The sequence below is a fragment of the Sus scrofa genome, chromosome 15 (genome assembly GCF_054392235.1).
Source record: "Sus scrofa isolate SSC_HxYL_T2T_F1_AM1 chromosome 15, Sscrofa_HxYL_maternal_Yorkshire_Landrace_v2.0, whole genome shotgun sequence".
Taxonomy (NCBI): Eukaryota; Metazoa; Chordata; class Mammalia; order Artiodactyla; family Suidae; genus Sus; species Sus scrofa.
The window spans coordinates 27,545,644-27,569,093 of NC_139397.1; the positions used below are offsets into that span (position 1 = coordinate 27,545,644).

General features: G+C 37.2%; 1 protein-coding gene across 11 annotated transcripts in view; it reads left to right on the top strand.

The window, feature by feature from the left end:
* Nucleotides 1–23,450, top strand: part of LOC106506183 (uncharacterized) — a 777,071-nt gene that overhangs the window by 348,685 nt on the left and 404,936 nt on the right. Inside the window, exons 5-6 of one of the 11 annotated variants that reach the window (XR_014830564.1) lie at nt 6,261–6,328; nt 6,426–10,381. The exons of 8 other annotated variants lie outside the window; for them this stretch is intronic. The gene's annotated coding sequence lies outside the window, so the exon portion shown is untranslated. Of the gene's footprint in view, nt 1–6,260; nt 6,329–6,425; nt 10,382–23,450 lie in introns of those variants that run through there. 2 more of the 11 variants (XR_014830572.1, XR_014830574.1) reach the window with 2 other exon arrangements.

Below are 23,450 nucleotides of genomic sequence, written 5' to 3' on the forward strand. Positions count from 1 at the left end.
TTTACAAACAGTAAGACTTCATTAAATAGTAATCCAAGAGGATTCAGTGGTAAAATGGAATTTGTATTGGCACCATACTTACTGGTTCCTCAAGCTCTGATAAGTCCCTTCTGGCAAATCTCAGCTATGCCAGTCTGTTTACCCAGCTAGATGTCTTCTCTTTGGCCTGCTAGATTGCCCTCTACCTTTTCCCACTCTTCTTTGTGTCTTTAAAAGCTGACGCACATGTCCAGCTTTAGTGGACTCTTGCGTCCCATTGGGTTGGCCAACGGGATGCAGGGGAAGGAAATCAGAAGAAAGGAGAAATTGAGGTGACAGTATCTCCCCCCCATAGCTTCCCTTCTGGGTCATCACAGGGTGGCCACTACCCTCTATTAAAGGTCACAACCACTGGTAGTTGAAACTCTTCATACAGCTTCCCTCTGGATTCCAATAAATTCTTGGTCCCCTTGCTCCTTCATGTTTGGGAGTGATAAAGACCGCCGTGGTGCTGTGCTTTATGGTAGTACACTATACTCTTGGTTTCCTAACACAACTTCTGAAATAATCCCTCCTCAATTATTGCCAATTTGAGTGTGTTTCCCAGTTGTTTCCTACCAGGATCCTCACTGAGATATCAACAGAGGGATAGATTTCCTGATGAGGGCCTTATAGGTGTGATGGGGATGTGTGTTGGGGGGAGGGGGGAATAGGAGTGTGTGCGTATACCTGTGTGTAAATATGCATTGTGTAATTAATTATGTTAAGCATAATTAATATAAATTAATAATTAATGTGAACTAATTAATTGCAGTGTGTTCAAGACACTGCATTTACATCTCCTATACTTCACATCCACACCTGTTTGGGACATTAAAGGTTGATTGATGCAAAATATGTGTGTCTGTGTGTATGTGCATGTGCATTAAGTACACACACACACACACACACACTCACAGAGTCATGAGCTGTGCATGGAAAAGGTATCGTATAAGAAGATGCCAAGATCAGGAATTCTCAGTCTTTTCACTGTTAGGGGGTATCAGTCCTTCTATGAATAATTTACTTTCACTGTGCCAGTGATTCTAGGGTATGCAGGGAAAGTATTTTGGAATTAATGGATTTAAAGAGAATAACTTGAAAATTTCCAAAATATTCTTACATAGCCGTTATCTTAAATATCACTCCTCCAGAAGCTTTCCTTCTAACTAGAGTTTCAAAAGTTAAAGTTTTCACCTAATGTCCTTTTTCTTACCTGAGCAAAAGAAAGAGAAGGAAGTATAGTAAAAAATATTAAGGGCTTTTGAGTCTTTCATACCTGAATTTGAAGTTCAAATTGCCACCATTCAGAGTGTTTTTCTTCTGTAAAATTATAATTTTGGAGCATTTTTGTAAGAAAGAAGAGATGTTATACACATCATTTATTTTACATGTTTGTATTAATGCATTTGAAATGAAATTTTTAAATGCTTACTATATCAATGAAAGGTAGCTGTCAATATTACTGGGACAGAAACAGGCAGGGCTCTGCCCCTTTTTTCTGTGGTCTGTGACTGAGAGCCACACAGAATAAGCAAGGGAAAACCTTGATGCCAAAAGAGGCAGTGACACGAGAGGTCCAGTAACCCAGAACCAAGTCCAAGAAGAGAAAATAAAAGTTAATAAAATGCCCTCAATTAGGAAATTGAACTAACACTTCCCATGTCCCTGTACTAAACACAATCTGTGGCCCCAGGGCTCAGAAAGGATGGCTTTATAGACGTGGCAAGTATATAATCACATTAGATAGTGGAAAACCATCATACATAATTTCAAATATAGCATGATGTGGCCACCTCAGAACAAGGTTAATACGACTGAAAGGAAGTTTCTCGGATTATTTCCCAGCCCTAGGAGTCTGTAAAGGAGGCCAGTGTTGGGGAGCCCCTGGCACATGTTGCTCTGCAGTTGTCTTGGACCCTGTTGCTTTATGTCATTCTTCCTCACGTTCCATATTCCATTTCATATTTCCCCATTTGTAGCACCACATTAGACTGTGCTGGAGAAGACAGGGCTGACCTTGGTGATCCTCAGGACAAAGTGACCTGGACCCATGCAAACACAGGCAGCATCCCAACAAAGAGATTCTGGTAAAAGCAAATGAGGATGCAGATACAATCTATAGGAAAAGGGGCAACATTTCTCTGTTCTTATAGCTACAGTATCATGGTAGCAAATGCCAACCACCAAGGCCAGGAGAACTAACTAGGTTACGTTCTCAGGCATCTTTTATTCTAACCGTCTCTTTCTGTTTTTTAAAAATATGGCCCAAGATCCTATTTCTCTCTCCCCATCAACCAAATTCTCTGGCTTGCCTAGAATTTGCCTTCCTTTCGTAATTCTTCTACAACTCCCCGAAAATCCTCTTAGTCCAATACTTTTATCAAATAGTGTTTGCAGAAGAATTAGAATTTAATGAATAAAGGCTCAGGCTTTAGAACCTGGTGGATTTGTTTTGAATCCATAGATATAGGCCTTTGGAATTTATGTTTAGCCGAATGGGTAGAAAATATAATACAACTAGTTTAATAGATGAAGGAAATGTTATGCACCTTCCAGCGCTATTTCGGCTTAGAGAATTCACATAAAATGCTTAACATATACTAAATGCATGCTATAACCTAAATTTTAAATACATATTATCTTATTTGTTTCTTCATTTCTTACTTTGTCTCGGGAAATATTTTCATTCTATCCACTTAAATATTTCTGCCACTTTCCCTGCTTTCTCTACATGTTCATTTTACTCTTTTCCTAAGATTTCAGAAAATATGGTGGGATGCTCTTAATATTAATGGTCACATCACCAGCTAAGCAGAAGAGAAATCCCAATACCCTGTGGTGAAATGGAGTATGCAGAATAGACTTTGCAAATGCGAGGAACTCAGCATCAACACCAATGGTATGGAGGCATATGACATGGTGAAAACAGCCCCCAAAATGGGAAATGTGAGACTAGAATTCATGGCCGACTCACACATTAACTAGTTTTGCTTTTATCGGTCTTATTTCCTGTGTATTAAATAGCCAGTTGAGCTGGATGATATCAGTTTCATTCCAGAAAACTATGGAAGGTATTCTATGACTCTGTTTAATTAAATCTTACTCTTAAAAGATTATAAAACACCTCCCAAAAATTTAGCCTTAAATCCAACCTAGTTAGCAATCCACCTTCTAATAGGCTCAAGTTCCATGAATATTTTTCAGTCTGTTGGCACATCAACTGAAAAAAATTACTAAGGTCACTGGACTAGATACCGCAATGCAGAAAACATTTCTCAGACCTTGTCCCCACTAACCAGAGTCTAAATGAGGCATAACCTGCCAAGTATCAGGACATACTTAGCAGTGCAAATTTCACTATATATACATCTAAGATGAGGGAATTTGCATTGGAGATGGAGGCTGAGGCAGGTGTTGCCAGGAACTAACTCTTACTGAAAACTTACCCTCTGCTGGTCACTCTTTATATGTCACTTTATTGAATTCTCACAACCCTACTGGGGAGGCATTATTATTACTCTTTCTTTATGAACATGAAACTGAGGTTAGAGACAGTCTCTGGAAAATTGGGATTCAGTCCCAGCCATCCTAGATTGTAAAGTTCATGTGCTTCTCATCTGGACACACCACAGATCCCCTTAGTACAGAATAGTACCTGGAGAAGAAGAAAATGGAGGCCTTAAGGTTGGAGACTTATTGCAAATAAAGAACTCTATACAAGGACAAATAATGAATTCTAGTCTCCTTCTATCAAAATGGAAGGTAGAGCTAAAGAGTTTGAAAACTATAGAAAATAGAAGCTTCCCTTACATCAATGTCCACCACACCTCAAGAAAAAAAATTATGGGAGTTCTCATTGTGTCTCGGTGGTTACAAACCCTACTAGTATCCCTGAGGACTTGAGTTCAATTCCTGGCCTCACTCAGTGGGTTAAGGATCTGGTGTTGCTATGAGCTGAGGTGTAGGTCGCAGACATGGCTTGGATCCTTTGTTGCTCTGGCTGTGGTGTAGGCCTACATCTGCAGCTCTAATTTGACCCCTAGCCTGGGAACTTCCATATGCCATGGGTGCAAGCCTAAAAATATTAAAAAAAGAAAAGACAAGAAAAGAATTGTGAATCTTCCTTTTTTTCTAATTTAGAATTAAGCAAGCACCAAAGAGAATGTAAGAATTGGAGCTGACAATGGCCTAGCACCTCAGACTGATTGATTCAAAATATTCTGAGAGGGAGGATGATGACAAACAGATATTCTTTGCAATGAATGTCATCAGCAAATGAAAGCCCTGAGGGTAGTTGGATTAACATGGAGGTAGGATTCCATTAGTGACCACCAGACAACAAGAATTCCTGCAGAGAGCCTGCAACAAAAGGGACTTCCAACATTCACCTTGCATCTCAGATTCCTTTTTTTTTCCAGAGAGCTTCAGAAAAAAAAAATGTTTAAATTAAGTTTGTTGCAGCTGCTCTGTCAGGAACTTACCAAGCGCTACAGCCATCGGAGCAATTAAAAAAAATTGCACAGAAGGTAATTAAAAGCCTTACTGGTTCTTGCGATTAGACTGACATTTTAAATGCCTCTGGATGTTTTATTGTGCCAATAACCTATTTCCCTCGTCTCCAAGAGAAATACAACTGACATCAGTAATTTACCCAAATACTCTACAGGTAACATGTGCCAAACACAAACCTGCACTAAATTAGGGCCAGAATTCTCCTCTGTGCAATCGGTATGATACATCTTAATGGGAAAATTGCTATTTGCAAACTTCTTCTATATGTTTGTGTTTTCAGTGTTCACCATCTTGTTCGCTTGGCTCTGAGAACAGCCTAATGATGACTGCTGGCTGGAATACTCCAGATATATGGACAGGGCAATCATTTCCAATTTACATTTGGTTATACAAGGACAAAGCTCATGGCTGTGGAGGACAGGGCCTTATTTTGCCATCATTATTGAATGATGATGATATATTGGAGAATGTGGATCTCTTAATAGACTCCTTATGCCAAGGGAATTCTGCCCCCTCCATTCCTAGTCCTTGATTCAAGATTAGAATACAGGTTTATAATTTTGGTAATGACCTAATAAAAAATTTACCATATGATTGAATTTAAAAAAAAAAAAACTATCTTGACTCAAGGACTGGGAACTTGAGGACATGTCCTAATTTGTGACTTGGTTCCTCTTAGTTTTCTGTTCTCTGGAAGAAGAGCCCTGAGGGAGGGGTGAGCTCCCTACTGTGGCAGGACAAGCGCCCATGAGCCAGTCTTTCCTCAGGAGAGCAAGAAACAAAACCCAACAGCACCGTGATATCACTGATATGTGGACTCTAATAAAAAATGATACGAAAGAACTTATACATATAAAACAGGAACAAACACACAGATTTCAAAACCAGTTTTATGGTTACTATGGGCGAAACTGTTGAAAGGAGGGAAGAATTGGGAGGGTTGAAATGATACACACTACTGTATAAAATAGATGATTATGAGAACCTATTGTGTAGCACAGGAAAATCTACTCAAAAGTTTGCAATTACCTATACTGGAAAAAAGAATGTTGGAGATATATATATATGCACACACATGACTGATTCACTTTGCTGCACATCTGAAACTAATACAACATTGTAAGTCAACTAACTACTTCAATAAAGTTAAATTAAAAAAAAAACCCATAAAAACAGTCCCAGTGACAACAGAAAAGAAGAGAAATGGAATAAAAGTGGGCTAAATTATTATTATTATTATTTTGCTTCTTAGGGCCACACCTGCAGCATGTGGAAGTTCCCAGGCTAGGAGTCGAATTGGAACTGCAGCTGTCAGCCTACACCACAGCCACACCAAGATCCAAGCTGTGTCTGCAACACACACCACAGCTCACTGCAACACTGGATCCTTAACACATTGAGTGAGGCCAGGGATCGAACCTGCATCCTCATGGATTGTAGTCAGGTTAGTTAACTGCTGAGCCATGAAGGGAACTCCCTAAATGATTTCTTCATGATAGAATCTTATGATAAAATAAAAGTTAAAGTCACTCAAAAAATCAAAATCAGGCAAAAAGAAAAAAAACCCAAAAAAACCCTGTAAATTGTCCCAGCTTCCTTTTAGAGGTACTAAAGACTAAAGGTAAACTAATCTTTCAGCACTTCTCTTTAGACTTTTTAGGAGAAACAACATTTTAATTTGCTCTCTTTAATTTCTTCCCGTGTGATTTATCTTTCTTAATGTGCAGAGTGATCTGTAACTTCTGTAAATGGTTCTCAGCTCTGCTGCTCTCCTATTTGAACAGCCTCTATACTGGTAAGTGGCAACATGACCAGCTCTTCCTGATTGTTTCCAGGGCCCTTGCTCCATCTGCCCATGAATGACACACCATCCACATCCTCATTCCTTTCAGCTCCAGACCACGCAACAGCAAAACTGAAGATCAGGGTGGGATATCAAGGAAGAATTTGTATAAAGAAAAAACTGAATTCTTTCTTTTTCTTTCTTTCTTTTTTTGGGGGGCCTTTTTTTGTCTTTTTAGGGCTGCATCCAGGCTAGGGGTGCAATCAGAGCTACACTTGCTGGCCTACACCACAGCCACAGCAACTCGGGATCCGAGCCATGTCTGCAACCTACACTACAGCTCACAGCAACACCAGATCCTTAACCCACTGAGCAAGGCCAGGGATTGAACCTGTGTCCTCATGGATGCTAATCAGATTCGTTTCCACTGAGCCTTGATGGAAACTTGGAGAAAACTGATTTCTTAGCAGAGTCAGGTAGATTACATAGCACCAGATTTAATTAAATCAGATGCTCAGATTTTATGAACTTGTTAGGGACCTTCATATGAAGAAAACATCACTGAGCACAGAAGAGAAGATGTTCTAACTCTATCAAAAAAATTGGATTATATAATGTCACAATGCATAGAAAGATGCAATTAGGCAACAAATACAAATTCCTTTAATGTTGTTACATGGAGCTGCTGCATGGGGACAGCACTGAGCAATAGACTCAGCAGCACTGGCGGGGAGGGTTGTAGCTGCTCTGACCTTTGAAAGCTTGCTGGCAATGACAGCAGTAATCAGAGTGAGGAGTCCAAGGGTCCGTTGCATAGCTCCCTTTGCCACATACATGAGTTTTTTTAATTAACTTTTTTATTCAAGTATTGTTAATTTACAATGTTGTGTTAATTTCTGTTGTACATCAAAGTGATTCAGTTATGCACACACACATGTAAATATACCCTTTTAAAAATATTCTTTTCCATTTTCCTTAATCATAGGACACTGAATATAGTTCTCTGTGCTATACAGTAGGACTTTGTTTTTATCCTCTCCATGTATTAGGGCTTATCTCTGCTAAGCCCAACTTCCTAGTCTATCCCTCCCCCAATCCCATCCCCCTGGGCAACCACAAATCTCTTCTGTATATCTGTTTCTGTTTCATAGATAGGCTCATTTGTGTCCTAGCTTGGATTCCACATATAAGCAAGTGATATCATCTGGTATTTGTCTTTCTCTTTCTGACTTATTTCACTTAGTAAGATAATCTCTAGTTGCATCCGTATTGCTGCAAGTGGCATTATTTCATTCTTTATGGCTGAGTAGTATTCCACTGAATATAGGTACCACATCTTAATCCATTTGTCTGTCAATGAACATTTATGTGTTTCCATCTCTTGGCTATCGTGAATAGTGCTGAAGTGAACATAGGAGTGCATGAATCTTTTTGAATTATAGTTTTGTCTGGATTTATGCCCAGGAATGGGATTGCTGGATATGGTAACTTTAGTTTTCTTTTTTTTTTTTTTGTCTTTTTTTTAGGGCTACGCTCATGGCATATGGAGGTTCCCTGGCTAGGGATCAAATTGGAGCTGTAGCCACTGGTCTGCTCCACAGCACAGCAACAACATATCTAAGCCATGTCTGTGACCTACACCACAGCTCATGGTAACGCTGGATCCTTAACCACTGAGCAAGGCCAGGGATCAAACCTGAGTCATCATTGATACCTGTCAGATTAGTTCCCACTGAACTCCTATCCTTAGTTTTCTGAGGAAGCTTCAAACTGTTTTCCATAGTGGCTGTACCAACTTACATTCCCACCAACAGTGTAGGAAGTTTCCCTTTTCTCCATATCCTCTCTAGAATTTGTTATTTGTGGACTTTTTAATGATGGCCATCCTGACCAGTGTGAAGTGGTGCTTCATTGTAGTTTTGATTTGCATTTCCCTAGTAATTAGTGATATTAAGTGTATTTTCATGTGCTTACTGGCCATCCATGTGTCTTCTATGCCAGATATGTCAATTTAGGTCTTCTGCCCATTTTTTAATTGGGTTTTTTGGGGTTTTTTTTGTTGTTGAATTGTATGAGCTGTTTGTATATTTTGGAAATTAGGCTCTTGTAGGTTACATCACTTGCAAATATTTTCTCCCATTCTGCAGATTGTCTTTTAATTTTTTTATGGTTTCCTTTTCTGTGCAAAAGCTTATAAATTTGATTAGGTCTCATTTGTTTATTTTTATTTCTATTGCCTTGGGAGACTGACCTAAGAAAACATTGGTATGATTTATGTCAGAGAATATTTTGCCTATGATCTCTTCCAGGAGTTTTTATAGTGTCATTTCTTATGTTTAAGTATTTAAGCCATTTATGATAGAATTTTTTTTTTTTTTCTTTTTTGGTCGCCCTGTGACATATGGAGTTCCTGGGCCAGAAAGCAGATGCAAGGTGCAGTTGTGACCTTTGCTGCAGCTGTAGCAATGCCAGATCCTTAACCCACTGTGCCGGACCAGGGATCAAACCTGTGTCCTGGTACTCCAGAGATGCCAGGCCAGGGATCAAACCTGTGTCCTAGTACTCCAGCAATGCTGCCAATCCTGTTGTGCAACAATAGGAACTCATACTTATACATTTTTAATACCTTTTCACAACAATCCTGGAGATTGTGGCCACTGTCTTGCATACCTGTCAGATGCAAATGACTAGTAATAGCTAAGGACATTCTTAAAACTCCAGTAAATTGAAGGTGAATTCCACTGGTTCACCTCTCATGTGTTCATGCATCTACAGACCCACGCACTAACCTATTTCTGTAAACATTAGGGGATAGCTTTGAAGGTATGAATTCCTCATACAGAAGTTAATAGCAAGGACCAGTCATACCATTTAGTCCTGTAAAAACATTTCAAAAGAAGATAAATTCCAATGGACCCACGATGATTAAGGAGAGATAAATAGAAAACTGTCTTTCACTTTTAGTGGAAAAAAAGAAATACGAGTGGATTTCATTCAGTGAGATAATCTTTGAGATAAGTGTTTGGCCATTATCATAAATTGGAAAAAAAAGGTCGATGTCAGTGAATTTTTATTTTTTAGATTCTTAATTTAGTGTTGTAAAAATGTGTAAGTTATTTAAGCTAAATGTTAGAAAAACAAAATGGTCTCTCAAGATACTGATTGGCCCCACAATGACATAACAACTCAAATATATTAATTGAGTTTATATGCTTATGCAGGTCAACATGAGGAATGTGTGACACTTTCACCATGTCATCTAAAATTTAAATTAGTTCATTAAATCCTTTTAGTTGAGTGTGAAAACATTGAATATATTTTAAGCGAAAAAGGAAAACTTGACAAATGATAATATCTGTCAAAATTTCTGAAAGATTTTGAATTATTTTATTCTGCATGTAGGATATTGAAGTCATTTAATTCCTTTAAATTTACTAAAAAAAAATCCCCTGATATTATATTTTCAAGTATTTAATTTGACACATAAATTCCCTATATGTGCACACCTTTTAGAAAATAAGCAATTGAATTCTGACAAAATTACCATTTTAAAAATAACGACTAAGTATTAGTAGCTGGTAAGCATTATAGGCATAAAATGTGGAAAGTGCTGGAACCTGGGAGGAACAGAACTCAGCCTCATTGAGAAGGCATGTCCTTCTGACACCAACTATGTATCTCCTAAAATATATTCGAAACTTGTAAATGCATTAATCCATCTTAATGAAATGAATAGAAATTAAGAAAATAATTATAAGCACAGATGCTTGGAACAAGTCTTTGAACTTACAAGCCAGCCATACTGAACTACTTGCCCCCAAATATGGTAATAGTGAAATACCCAGTGGTTCATTATAAGATCAAATGTGATATATTCATTAGATATCATTTTTTCCATGAAATTTTTAATAACATGAGAGTATCTCCTTAACATAATATTAAGTGGGAAAAGCAAGACACAACATTTTTAAAAACTGATGTGACTTCAGGAAGCACAACGAGTACCATATAAAATAAACCCAAGGAGGAATACACCGAGACACATATTAATCAAACTAACCAAAATTAAAGACAAAGAGAAAATCTTGAAAGCAGCTAGGGAAAAGAAACAAGTAACATACAAGGGAACCCCAAAAAGGTTTTCAGCAGAAACTCTGCAGGCCAGAAGGGAGTGGCATGATATACTTAGCATGATGAAAGGAAAAAACCTCCAACCAAGATTACTTTACTCAGCAAGGCTCTCATTCAGATTTGAAAGAGAAATCAAAACCTTCACAGATAAGCAAAAGTTGAGAGAATTCAGCAACACTAAACCAGCCTTACAACAAATACTAAAGGAACTTCTCTAGGCACAAAAGACAGCAACAGGGAACAAAAATTCCACAAATGACAAGGCTCACCAGTAAAGGTATATATACAGTAAAGATATGAAATCATCCATGCACAATTATACCACCAAAATCAGAAATCATGAGAAGAGGTGGGTACAAATGCAGGACACTGGAGATGAACTTGCAATTAAGAGAACAACAACTTAAAACAATCTCATATACATATAGACTCATATCAAAACTTCAGAATAACTGCAAACCAAAAATCTACAATTGATACGCAAACAAAGAATCTCTGAAGAAGAAATATATCTCATAGTAAATAAGTGCATAATCCACCATGAAGGGGGTCATTTGACATCATTCTTGGAATGCTGAAGTTGTCTTAGATCTGATTCTGATTTCCTCTCCATCAAAGAATTTATGATAATTATAATTAATTAATGCAACTGTACAATTAAATAATACAGTTCTACAATTGTATTATTAATAACCATTTCTCTCCATGGTACAATGTAAGGTCTATAATGTCTTGTTTATCACATCACCTAGAATGGTGTAATGCCTATATTGAAGAATCAATAAGATGTAACAAATTGTGAGGACATATTTATATAGTTACGGTGTTTTTTAACCAATTTATGCATTTTATATTTTACTTATTTTCAGAGGGTGTATTATTTTTGTCATTTTTACCAGTTAAGTTATTATTTTTATTATGCTATATAAAATATTTAATGGTATATAAGGCTTTCTTTATAAATTTTAGTTGCATACTATACACAATTGTAATATAATGCTAATTTTTAAAGAAAAATTGAAATGTAATAGATAATACTAAATAGTAAAGATGAAAGCCATACAAAATGGGATAAAGTATAGAATAAATTTCCTATTTGTCTCAACATATTTTCCATTCCACTTCTCCAGAGGGGGTCACTTAATCTGTTTCTTAATATCCATGATATAATAATCTGTGTGAATGTAATTGTGTTTAAATATATGTATTTTATTCTATACAAAAAATTAAAATTAAAAAAAAAACTGATGTGATTTCAAATGTTAAAATCATGTACATGTATCCTAAACATTGGCAATAGTTTATCTCCAGGAAGTGGATTTATGAGTGACTTTTCTTTTAATCATTGTACTTTTTCACTTATATCAACTTCTCCAGCAAATTATTATTTCTCCTTTAAGAAAAAGTGCTACTAAAATATTTTCAACTATATGTACATTAGTTTAGTAGCTATGTTCCCATTTGTAAACTTCAGGTTGGCTGCTTCTAAAATCCCTTTCCTTTATGCCCTTGATTCATTGTGTAGCTGCTCTCAGGGTCATCCTGGAATGTGTGCCTGATCTTTGCTCCCCTCAGCCACATAGCTAAGTTATGTGGATACTCAGTGTCTCAGGAATTTACCCTGCCTCTTATCTCCCTGGCCTTGTACTTCTCAATAGGGCCATTCTCTACTATTGCTAATTTCCTTTTTATTGTAGCTTTTTTTTCTGCTCTATCCCTTTGCAAGTTCTATTTCCTCTGCCTAATGCCTTTTTCATCTTCATTTCCCACTTCTCCATCTTTTCTGCCTCACCAAATCCTATATTTATCTTCAGCTCTGAAGTGAAGGCTTTTTTAACTACCCAAAGAGAGAATTATGCTTTCCCACAATACTTCTCAATCTCTCTACAAGTGTACCACTACATAGAGGAACATATATTTGATCAATTTACGTTTCTCTTGCCTGTAATAAGATGTAAGGTCCCAGGGGGTTAGTGACCATGTGCTCCTTCATTACATTCCTAGAATGTAAATTCATTGTAAAGTCTAACAATCAGCGTGGATTATTATATTACATATATCAATATCTGTGATTCTATAGACCTTAAAGATAATTCCAGTAAATGTGACATGGACATAGTCTGTGCCATTTAGTCAAAATGTGAACCCTCAAGTGTAAGGATTTTTTTCACTTCAAATGTTATTTTTTTAAATAGAATTTTACCCGAGTCAAATATTTGACTAAAGATGTTAATTTCAGTTGATTGACTTAGTTAATTTAATGAAGAAAAAACATCAATCAACTAGTTTTTTCTAATGAATGGCTCATCAGTCCATATCGGATATTTGTACTGGAAGATTTCTACAAGCCAACTAAATCTACCTTGCAAGCACAGTCCTGAATATCTCAGCTCTCTTATTTCTGCCTTATTTATTTTCCTACAACTGCAGTAAAAAATTTCCAATTCTGATGTTGCCCATATTCAAAAAGTAGCATAAAACCAAGTCCAACAGTGTCATCCTTGAAATCTCAGCTCACCTTTCCTTCTACTCAGGAGTACCAGTCTTTAACTCATTAACTCTGCCAGGACTGAGAGAACTTTCAGTCCTTCTCTGTTTTATTTTATTTTCCTGGACCTGAGTTGTGCCAGCCTTTTTCTTTTTTCTTTTTTTTTCTTAGTCAAACCTCCCCTCAGTCTTCTGGGCTCTAGTTTTTGTCCTATTTTGTTAGCCTACTCTTTCTATACCTGGTTGGCTACATAAGGGAGGGGTGCAGAATGGTATAGAACAGTGTTAGAACACTGGTTTTACCTCCTAAGTATTCACTGATCCATTGGTAGTGGATTCCTAGAATATGCTGAGAAGTATTCTGAAGCCATGTACAGTGGGAGAGAGTCAGCAACTGGCTAATCATGTCTCGGATGGGACAGGGAGAAAGAAAATGGGAGTGGCTCTCCTTGGTATGATGACACTAGAGACAGGTATGAGTCTGTTTTTACCACTAGGGCAAGTTACTTAATGCTATGAGACATAGTTTATCCTCATAGATCAGTAAAATGAGAATAAAGAGACCATTCTCCAGGCTTCTTATGAAGATTACATTAGACATAGGGCATAACGTGTTTTTCACAGAACACGTAATAGGTGCTCAATATATGAAGGGAAGATGAAGATAATGATGCTGGCAGACTTTCTTCAAAATTCGATTCTGGAGATCTCTTGTGGCCCAGCTGGTTAAGGATCTGGTGTTGTCACTGCAGCAGCTCAGTTTTGATCTCTGGTTTGGGAACTTCTGTTTGCCATAGGTATGGCAAAAAAAAAAAGAAAAGAAAAAGAAAAAAGAAAAATTGTGACCTTTGCTCTCTCCCCAGTTTTATCTGTTGATTGTCTATTCAGACAAAGTAAATGAAAATTTCTAGAGTTCCAGCTGTGGTACAGTGGGTTAAGAATCCAACTATGGCAGTTCAGGTAGTTATGGAGATGTGGGTTTGATCCCTGGCCCAGTGCAGTAGGTTAAGGATCCTGCCTTGCCATAGCTGTGGCATAAGTCTCTGGCCTGGAAATTTCCACATGCCACAGGTGTAGCCATGAAAAAGAAAAAAAGGAAATGAAAATTTATGTGATGCTTCAAAGTGTTGACAACCTAAGAGGTGCTAATTTTCCCTGCTAGTTAATGGCCCTCCCTGATGTCTCCCTACGCCTGTCAGAGCCACCACAACCTCTGAAAAATACGGCATGTCTGTGTTTGGGTTTCAAGGACATTTTTCAGAATCTAAGCACCATCTCTCCTTTTGAACCCTCCAATTCTCTCCTATTTTCTCCCCAGTTATGCTGCACATGGTCTTTCGCTCCATTTCTAGTGCCCTTTGTAGATGCTTCCTTTTGACACTCTGGCTTGCTTTGGTGTCTGTCGATTTCTCTCCAGGAAGCCACTTCTCAGAATACGGGATTTCACTTTCAGGCACTGGTGCCCAGTAATGCTCCTCTCCACTCTCTGCTTGCCCCCAAATTCTGCTTTTCTGTACTCCAGCCTAAGTTTCAGGAGGTAACTAAACAAAGGTGACCAAGATCTTAAATTAAAAAATAAATCCACAAAGTAAAACTTAACTTCCCAGCTCAAAGTACCATTTTCCGCTTGGCACAGAGATATTTGCTCAGAAGTGAAGAATTCAGTTGGTTCAGGGGAGGCAGCGGTGGAGAGTCAAGGCAAGAAACAGACATGCCAGAGGTTACCTTATAATGTGGAGAGAAGGATAAGATATTTCTGTGAACTTGACTCATATCTGAGATATTTTTTCCCAGCACCTAGGGATTGTGTTAAATGGATATCACCTGGGTCTTTTTATCTTCCCTCACTTTAAATCTATTTCTCACCCTTCTCATTCAAAAAATGAAAGTCTTGAGGGCCTGTCATGGTAACAGATGTTTCATTCCTTTACATTTTAAAATTAACATAGCACTTGAGTCATAGCCTCTGAGGGCTTTGGAGAAGAAACACGAGCTTGGTACACATGAAAACAATAAAACTAGGTGAACTTTTTTTTTTTTTTTTTTTTTTTTAAAGCAAGCACATAGAAAACAGTACCTACCAGCCCTAGACAGACTGTGTCTGAGAAAAGTAGAAAATAATGTTTTGTGGGAGCAGACAGTCACTCTCCACAGTGTTATATCCATAAAATAAGAGGTAGTAGTAGTCATTGGGTAGGAAGAACAACTGAACTGGCTGTCAAAAGATCTAGATTCTAAGTGAAATCTCTTTATTTCCGAGATGAGTCTTCTTTGGCTGTGACCATGTCTCCTGAAGTGTGGACATAGAGACTAGCCCTTTTTGAAACTTGCTAAGAAAAATAAAGTTTCCTATAGACACAGTGTTTGGGAAGTGGTATATCCTATAGCCCCCAACTTGGAGAGTCATGGTCCCTCATAGCATATTAAAGGCACTGAGAACATCTGTAATAAAACTGACTGACTTGTTTAACTCGTTGTTTTACAAATTGTTTTTGACAACCTGATATTTTTATTTAGTAGCAATTGATGGGTTGATTGATTGCCAGGACACACCAGTTATTTACACAAGGCGTTCCAAGAATCCCCATGATCTGTGGGGACACTGGAGCAGGGGAGAGGTGAAAATTCTGAAGTAAGTCCTGGCCAAAAGGCTGCTTTAATCTGTCTCTTTAAGTTAGATTTCTGGGTAGCATTTTATTTAGAATTAAAGGAAAGTTTCAAAAAAAAAAAAAAAAGTAAGTCAAACAAACCATACCAAACATTTTTATCCCTGCCTTTTGCCCTTCATGGAAAACTGCTCCTTCCTATTCCTGTCCTTTAAGATACAGCTCAGATGTAACCTACTTGGAGAAGTCTTCCTTTGTTCTCTCATGATCCATCTTCTGTGTTCCCAGAGTTCTTTATTACTGTTCCTGAAATAGCTCTTGTCACTTAAGTTATATGGCTCTGTCTCCTCTCAGTAGGCAACCTCCCCCCCCTTTATCTTACTGGTCCCGGCACCCAGCACTGGGTACATAGTAGGTGCTCAACAAATATTTGCTTGAAGAATGAATGACTCATCCAATACATAAAGTTTGGATGGTTTCCTCTAAATCTCACATATATATTCTTAAACTGAAGCTCAGTTTCTCTTTTCCAGCTTACTTCCTGTCTTAGTCTGTGAAGGCTGCTATAACAAAATACCATGGACTTGGTGGCAGAAACAGCAGACATTTTTTTCTCAAAAATCTGGAAGCTGGAAAGTCTAAGATCAAGGAGCCAGGCATGTCTGTTCCCCGTGGGGCCTCTCTTGCTGGTTGGCAGACAACTGCATTCTCTGTGTCCTCTCATGGCAGAGAGAGTGAGCTCTGGTCTCTCTTCCTCTTCTTTATAAGAATACTAATCTCAGAGTTCCCACTGTGGCTCAGTGGTTTAAGGACCCGATGTAGTCTCCATGAGGATGTGGGTTCAACCATTGGCCTTGCTCAGTGGGTTAAGGATCCACCATTGCTGTGGCTGTGGCATTGACCTCAGCTATAGCTCCAATTCTACCCCTAGCCTGGGAATTTCCATATGCCTCAGGTGTGGCCCTAAAAAGGAAAAAATAAAGAATACTGATCTCATCTTGAGGCCCCTGCCGTCATGACCTCACCTGACTCTAATCAACTCCCCCATCCTCAAATACTGTCACATTAGAGTTAGAGCTCCAAGGTAGGAATTGGGGTGTAGAGGGATGCAAACATTGAGTCCACAACATTGTGATTGTGTAGAGAATGAATGAGTCATTCAAAAATAAAGTTTTGATTATTTTCCCCAAATCTAACCCACTTCCTTACATTTTCTGAAAGTGAAGCTCAGATACTATTTTTTGGCTTACTCCCACAGTCTCTCAAGTTGTCCCTGCAATTTATTCATGTCACCCTGTCATTTCCACTATCAGGAAGAGCTGGTGTCATCAGCATATTTGGAGATGTCACTGTGCACTCCATCTTTCAGATCACATCTAAAAATGTTCTCCGAGACCAGTCCCTGAAAGGATTTCTCAGTTCACATTGCCTCTGTGTAGACCTGCTTATTCTTTCTCATTGTTTCATGGATGGAAACTCAGTCTGGAGGGATGCCTGATGACATTCTTTTTTCAAATCCGAAATTAGTTTTTAAAATGACTGTTGGACCTGGTCAAAGGCTTTTTGAAGGTCATGTAATTTGTATTCTTTCTTCTCCAAAACATGGAGATACTAGAGGAATTTAGAACTTTTCTATTTTGTATTCACCTAGCTGCTCTCTATAAAGTTGCAAATACCAGGTTACTTTGGGAGGCAATGAAGTGATTAATATCTTATATTGATACAGTCTTCCTGGAGGTATCATCTGACTATATGGTCACATGCCAAATTAACCATTCTCTACTTGAATGTGTGTTAAAAATGAAAATGTGAAATTCTATATAGCTCTTTGGATACTTTCTAATAGCAACTTTAATCTCTTACTTCCCTAAAAACCTTTTTTGTTTGTTTATGGCTGCATCCTGCCAGGGATTAAATCTGAGCCACAGTTGCAGCAATGCCAAATCCTTTAACCCACTGCACTGGGCCAGGGATAGAACCCATGCTTCCATAGTGACCCAACCCACTGCAGTCAGATTCTTAACCCACTGTGCCATAGCAGGAACTCCTCTAATAACTTTTAATTACAATTTTCCTGTGCAACTAAGATATCAACTTGACATCTAATTCATTCCATTTTTCATCTATCCCCAAACACACACAAAGTATATAATGATAATTTTATCTTTACTAATCATATTTGTTTTCTATTAAGAAAAATATTAACCCTGTTTCATATTCACCTCACCAGAATTTGTACCTATAATCTGATTTTTAAAATATCTATACAAAGCAATTGTATTATTCAAGTAACCTATGACCAGTATAGATTGTCAAATATCAAACTACAGAATGAGTTTTCTTAAACCCCTCATCAGGAACTATGGAATATAGTTTCTTGCTTAAGATTTTTGATTTTGTAAAATTACCATCATACAATGAGTAAGGATTCAAGACTTTTCAAAAAATAATAACCCTCAAATTGCATTGATCTTTTCTGGGGTATCATTCTTTTTTCATTTATCTTTTTTAAAAGATTTTTATTTTTGCTATTATAGTTGATTTACAATGTTCTGTCAATTTCTGCTCTACAGCAAACTGACCCAGGCATGTATATATATATATATATATATACACACACATTATTTTTCTCACATTATCCTCCATCATGTGCCTTTTATTTCAGGTATATATTCTAGTGTTCATTATTGTTGACTTGCCTGGTGAAATGGAATTTACTTTTGACAATCTCAATTTAAATTTACATTTTCTCTTCTATCTATAACAACTTCATTGTTTATTTGGGTAAGCACATATAATATTATGTGCATATCTATTTCTCTTTACATGTTTTCAAAACTACAGTTAAGACAGGTTACTGGTAAAATTTTAATATGCTTTTCAGGAATGCAGCTTGCTAATAACTTCAAGAGAAAAATTTCAAATAATTTTAAGAAGTATCAATTTAAATTCTTTTTGCACTGTCAAATCAATTAATTCAATAATTTCATATTTTGAGAACCTGGGTCTGTATCTGCACAATTTCTACTTCCCCTTTAAAATTAACATACTGTATAGATCAAAGTGGAGTCTCTATTACAGAAAGATTTCTAGGGGAAACTTTAAAACCTTCTATCCCTCATGCACTTATTCCAGAAGATATCAATATAAAATTCTTGAGCAGTAACAAAACATGAACACACCTTAGAGTTTTTTGATAGCTAAATTGGTTACGTATACATAGTCATACTACATATTAATTAACAAATGTTGCTTTTATAATATAAAACTGAAGATATTGCATAGCAAACTTTTGCAATAATCATAAGCCTTGAGGCTTTCCTAAATGAAACCATGTGGATTATCTTGATTTCTCATGAATCTGAGTCTCATATCTGAAAAAAGATTGCATAGGGAATGTGTAATTTATAAATTGCAAGTCCCCCTAACTACAGTGTTTTGGCCTCCTTGATTGTAGTGCTTACTCTGCTGATAACAACTACAGAAATGTGGCTAAGTACTTTAACTGTCCTGCCCTTAATTTCCCTAGCTAGAACAGTAATCTATCAGAGTACATGAAAACTTTCCAAGAGTCATGTGAATGTGGATGGTTTTAAGCAAAGCAATATCTGGTCCATAGCTTCCCTATACATCTGTAATAAATTTAATAGGCCCAAGATGGTGTCTGCTTTTAAGACGTCATGCTGATTCTCTTTCAGTCTTCCCTTTCACATTGCTCTTTTCCAATTTTCCTGGAAGAAAAGTCAGAGCTTTCACCAGTCCCCAATCTTGGTATGCAACACTGCCCTGAAGGCAGAAAACCTCTGGAAGCACTGAAGTTTCAACAAAAAATACTACTTTCAGCAAAGCAAAAAGAGAGGGAAGCTTCCCATCTTCCATCCCTTCCTCATTTTAAATATTTCCTTCAGAGGCAACATAGCATTAGAAACATTAGCCTGTGTTGGTATATTTTGAAGTCAGGTATATGTAGAGTGGAAGAAGGGGAAGGGTTTGGGGAGTAATGACAACCTTACCATTTCCTGTGCCTCATCATTGGCAAGTAATGCATCACACCTGAAGATGGATCTCAGGCGAACAAAGCACAGATTCTCAGATAAAGGTACTGGACAGCAGCGCCTTACTTCATCCAAGCAGGACTCCATGACTCAGTCTGTCTGTCTGTCTGTCTGTCTGTCTGTCTGTCTGTCTGTCTGTCTATCTATCTATCTATCTATCTATCTATCTATCTATCTATCTATCTATCTATCTATCTATCTATCTTTAGAATTAGAATATTCAAGTTTTAGAAATACCATAATATCCAGTATCTTGGGATAGACCATGGTAGAAAATAATAAGAAAAAGAATGTATATATGTGTATGACTGGGTGACTTTGCTGTACAGCAGAAACTGGCACAACATTCTAAATCAACTATACTTTAATAAAAATTATAAAAGAAATAGCCTGCTATGAAATGAGTCCTTTGTACATGTTTAGCATTCTTAATGATGAGAATGGCTTGGTGAACAATTTCCCCCATGTAACAGTCTATGACTTCATTTGGCATCATTTCAACAAGAGATTGTGAAAAAATTTGTTTACCTATGCTAGACCAACATTACATCTTTGAATACAAGGAAAATATATCAGAGTAAATGATCGATATTTTCCAGAACAGATATGCAGCCTTGGAAGAGAAATATATTAATTTTCTCTAAACAATAATTGGACCTTACAAATCTGTGTTTGTATTTTATCTTAGTGTCCTGCTTCCTCTCCCTCATCATCCACTGTTATGCTCATGTATTCACTCCACCTTGCAGTTATTTGGTTTATATTAAATTAATGGGATCAAATGATGGATTCCATGCTAAATAATGCATTCAACAATTGTCATTAATACTCAATAACTGATAAGTTTGCACTTGCTAGTGGCCTAATCATATTATTTTCTTTTGGCTTATAATTTCTCCAAAGTAAATTAACTGTTTCCTTTAAAACGGTATCTTCTTCTGAAAAGCTGAAGAACAAACATTCTTTTTTTAATTTTTGTTTTACTTTATTAATTTATTGATTTATTTTTGTCTTTTTAGGTGCACACCCATAGCATATGGATGTTCCCAGGCTAGGGGTCAAATCAGAGCTGAAGCTGCTGGCCTACACCACAGCCACAGCAACATGGGATCTGAGCCACATCTGCAAACTACACCACAGCTCACGGCGATGCCAGATCCTTAACCCACTAAGCAAGGCCAGAGACTGAACCTACATCTTCATGGGTGCCAGTCAGATTTGTTTCCTCTGAGCTGCGATGGGAACTCCAAGAACAAGCATTCTTAAAATGAAATTTAAGACATAGTATCTTGAGCTTTAAAAATTTAACTTCATTTAAAATAGCTCAGATATTGATATATTGTTTTATTTCTACCAAGTATATAAATTATAATTAAAAAAATTTTTTTTCCCACTGTACAGCATGGGGATCAAGTTACTCTTACACCCTTTGTTCTGTTGCAATGTGAGTTTCTAGACATAGTTCTCAATGCTACTCAGCAGGATCTCCTTGTAAATCTATTCTAAGTTGTATCTGATAGCCCCAAGCTCCCAATCCCTCCCACTCCCTCCCTCTCCCGTAGGGCAGCCACAAGTCTATTCTCCGAGTCCATGATTTTCCTTTCTGTGGAGATGTTCATTTGTGCTGTATATTAGATTCCAGTTATAAGTGATATCATATGGTATTTGTCTTTGTCTTTCTGACTCATTTCACTCAGTATGAGAGTCTCTAGTTCCATCCATGTTGCTGCAAATGGCATTATGTCATTCTTTTTTATGGCTGAGTAGTATTCCATTGTGTATATATACCACCTCTTCCGAATCCAATCATCTGTCGATGGACATTTGGGTTGTTTCCATGTCCTGGCTATTGTGAATAGTGCTGCAATGAACATGCGGGTGCATGTGTTTCTTTTAAGTAGAGCTTTGTCCGGATAGATGCCCAAGAGTGGGATTGCAGGGTCAAGAGGGAGGCAAGATGATGGAAGAGTAGGGGGACACACCTGCCCGCTCCCACAAACACAAAAAAAAAAAACACATCTACAGGTTAAATGACTCACACAGAACAGCAATCAATCGCTGGCAGAAGAACCTAAACTCCAATAATGACAAGAATCTTGTGACATAGCTGGGTAAAACAAGAGAAAAGAGAGTGAGAGAAGCTGAATCAGAACTGGACGGGTGCTTCCAAAAGGGAACTGTGGAGGAGAAAGGGATCCCACACCCTGGAAAGTCACCTACTTGACGGAAAGATAAATTATAAATTTAATATCACTCGACCATGAAATAAAATCAGTTACCTGTTTTTAATATTTCTTAAGTGCCCTCTTTTTTGTCAATGTTTTACACTTTTTTAAAAAGCACTAAAAATATAACTGAAGACAAATTAATCATAAAACATAAGTCTTCACTGTAGACAGGGAAAAGAGACTCTTAAAATAAACAATATCCAGTCTTTTGTACTATTTATATAAGTAAGTTTGATCATCACCAAAAATGAAACCTATAAAATAAAAACTTGGAATAGAATTTTACTGAACTCTATTCAGCTCTAGCAATATATAATATTTATTGATGAACACATTAACTAATTGAAAAAAATCCCACACATTACATTGAGATACACTTCTAAAAAAGTTTACTTTTTATATATTAAATGATTATTTATAAAATTATAAATATAGTTTTTATTTTGATCAGCAGTCTACATATTATAGTTGTTATGATAATTCAATCCAAAATTTTTAATGTAGAAATCCAAAAGACCCAAGGAATTTTATAATGGTAATAATTTTAAATTCATTTTTATTTCAGAGAATCATAACAGGTTAGCCAGAAAAAAACTTTCAGGCATAAAATATATTGAATTATAATAAAATTGTATGAGAGAAGTAGATTAAAAATGCACATTTAATGAAAAAAGGAACAACGTAACATTTCTGCTATGGTAGAATTTGTTTCAATGGATGAATTGCATATCAATTTGTTATATTTAGACACTTTTATTTATTTTTTTTTTAATTTTCCCACTGTACAGCAAGGGGGTCAAGTTATCCTTAGATGTATACATTGCAGTTACAGTTTTTTCCCCCACCCTTTCTTCTGTTGCGACATGAGTATCTAGACATAGTTCTCAATGCTATTCAGCAGGATCTCCTTGTAAATCTATTCTAAGTTGTGTCTGATAAGCCCAAGCTCCCGATCCCTCCCACCCCCTCCCCCTCCCATCAGGCAGCCACAAGTCTCTTCTCCAAGTCCATGACTTTCTTTTCTGAGGAGATGTTCATTTGTGCTGGATATTAGATTCCAGTTATAAGTGATATCATATGGTATTTGTCTTTGTCTTTCTGGCTCATTTCACTCAGGATGAGATTCTCTAGTTCCATCCATGTTGCTGCAAATGGCATTATGCCATTCTTTTTTATGGCTGAGTAGTATTCCATTGTGTATATATACCACTTCTTCCGAATCCAATCATCTGCCGATGGACGTTTGGATTGTTTCCATGTCCTGGCTATTGTGAATAGTGCTGCAATGAACATGCGGGTGCATGTGTCTCTTTTAAGTAGAGCTTTGTCCGGATAGATGCCCAAGAGTGGGATTGCAGGGTCATATGGAAGTTCTATGTATAGATTTCTAAGATATCTCCAAAGTGTTCTCCATAGTGGCTGTACCAGTTTACATTCCCACCAGCAGTGCAGGAGGGTTCCCTTTTCTCCACAGCCCCTCCAGCACTTGTTATTTGTGGATTTATTAATGATGGCCATTCTGACTGGTGTGAGGTGGTATCTCATGGTAGTTTTGATTTGCATTTCTCTTATAATCAGCGATGTTGAGCATTTTTTCATGTGTTTGTTGGCCATCTGTATATCTTCT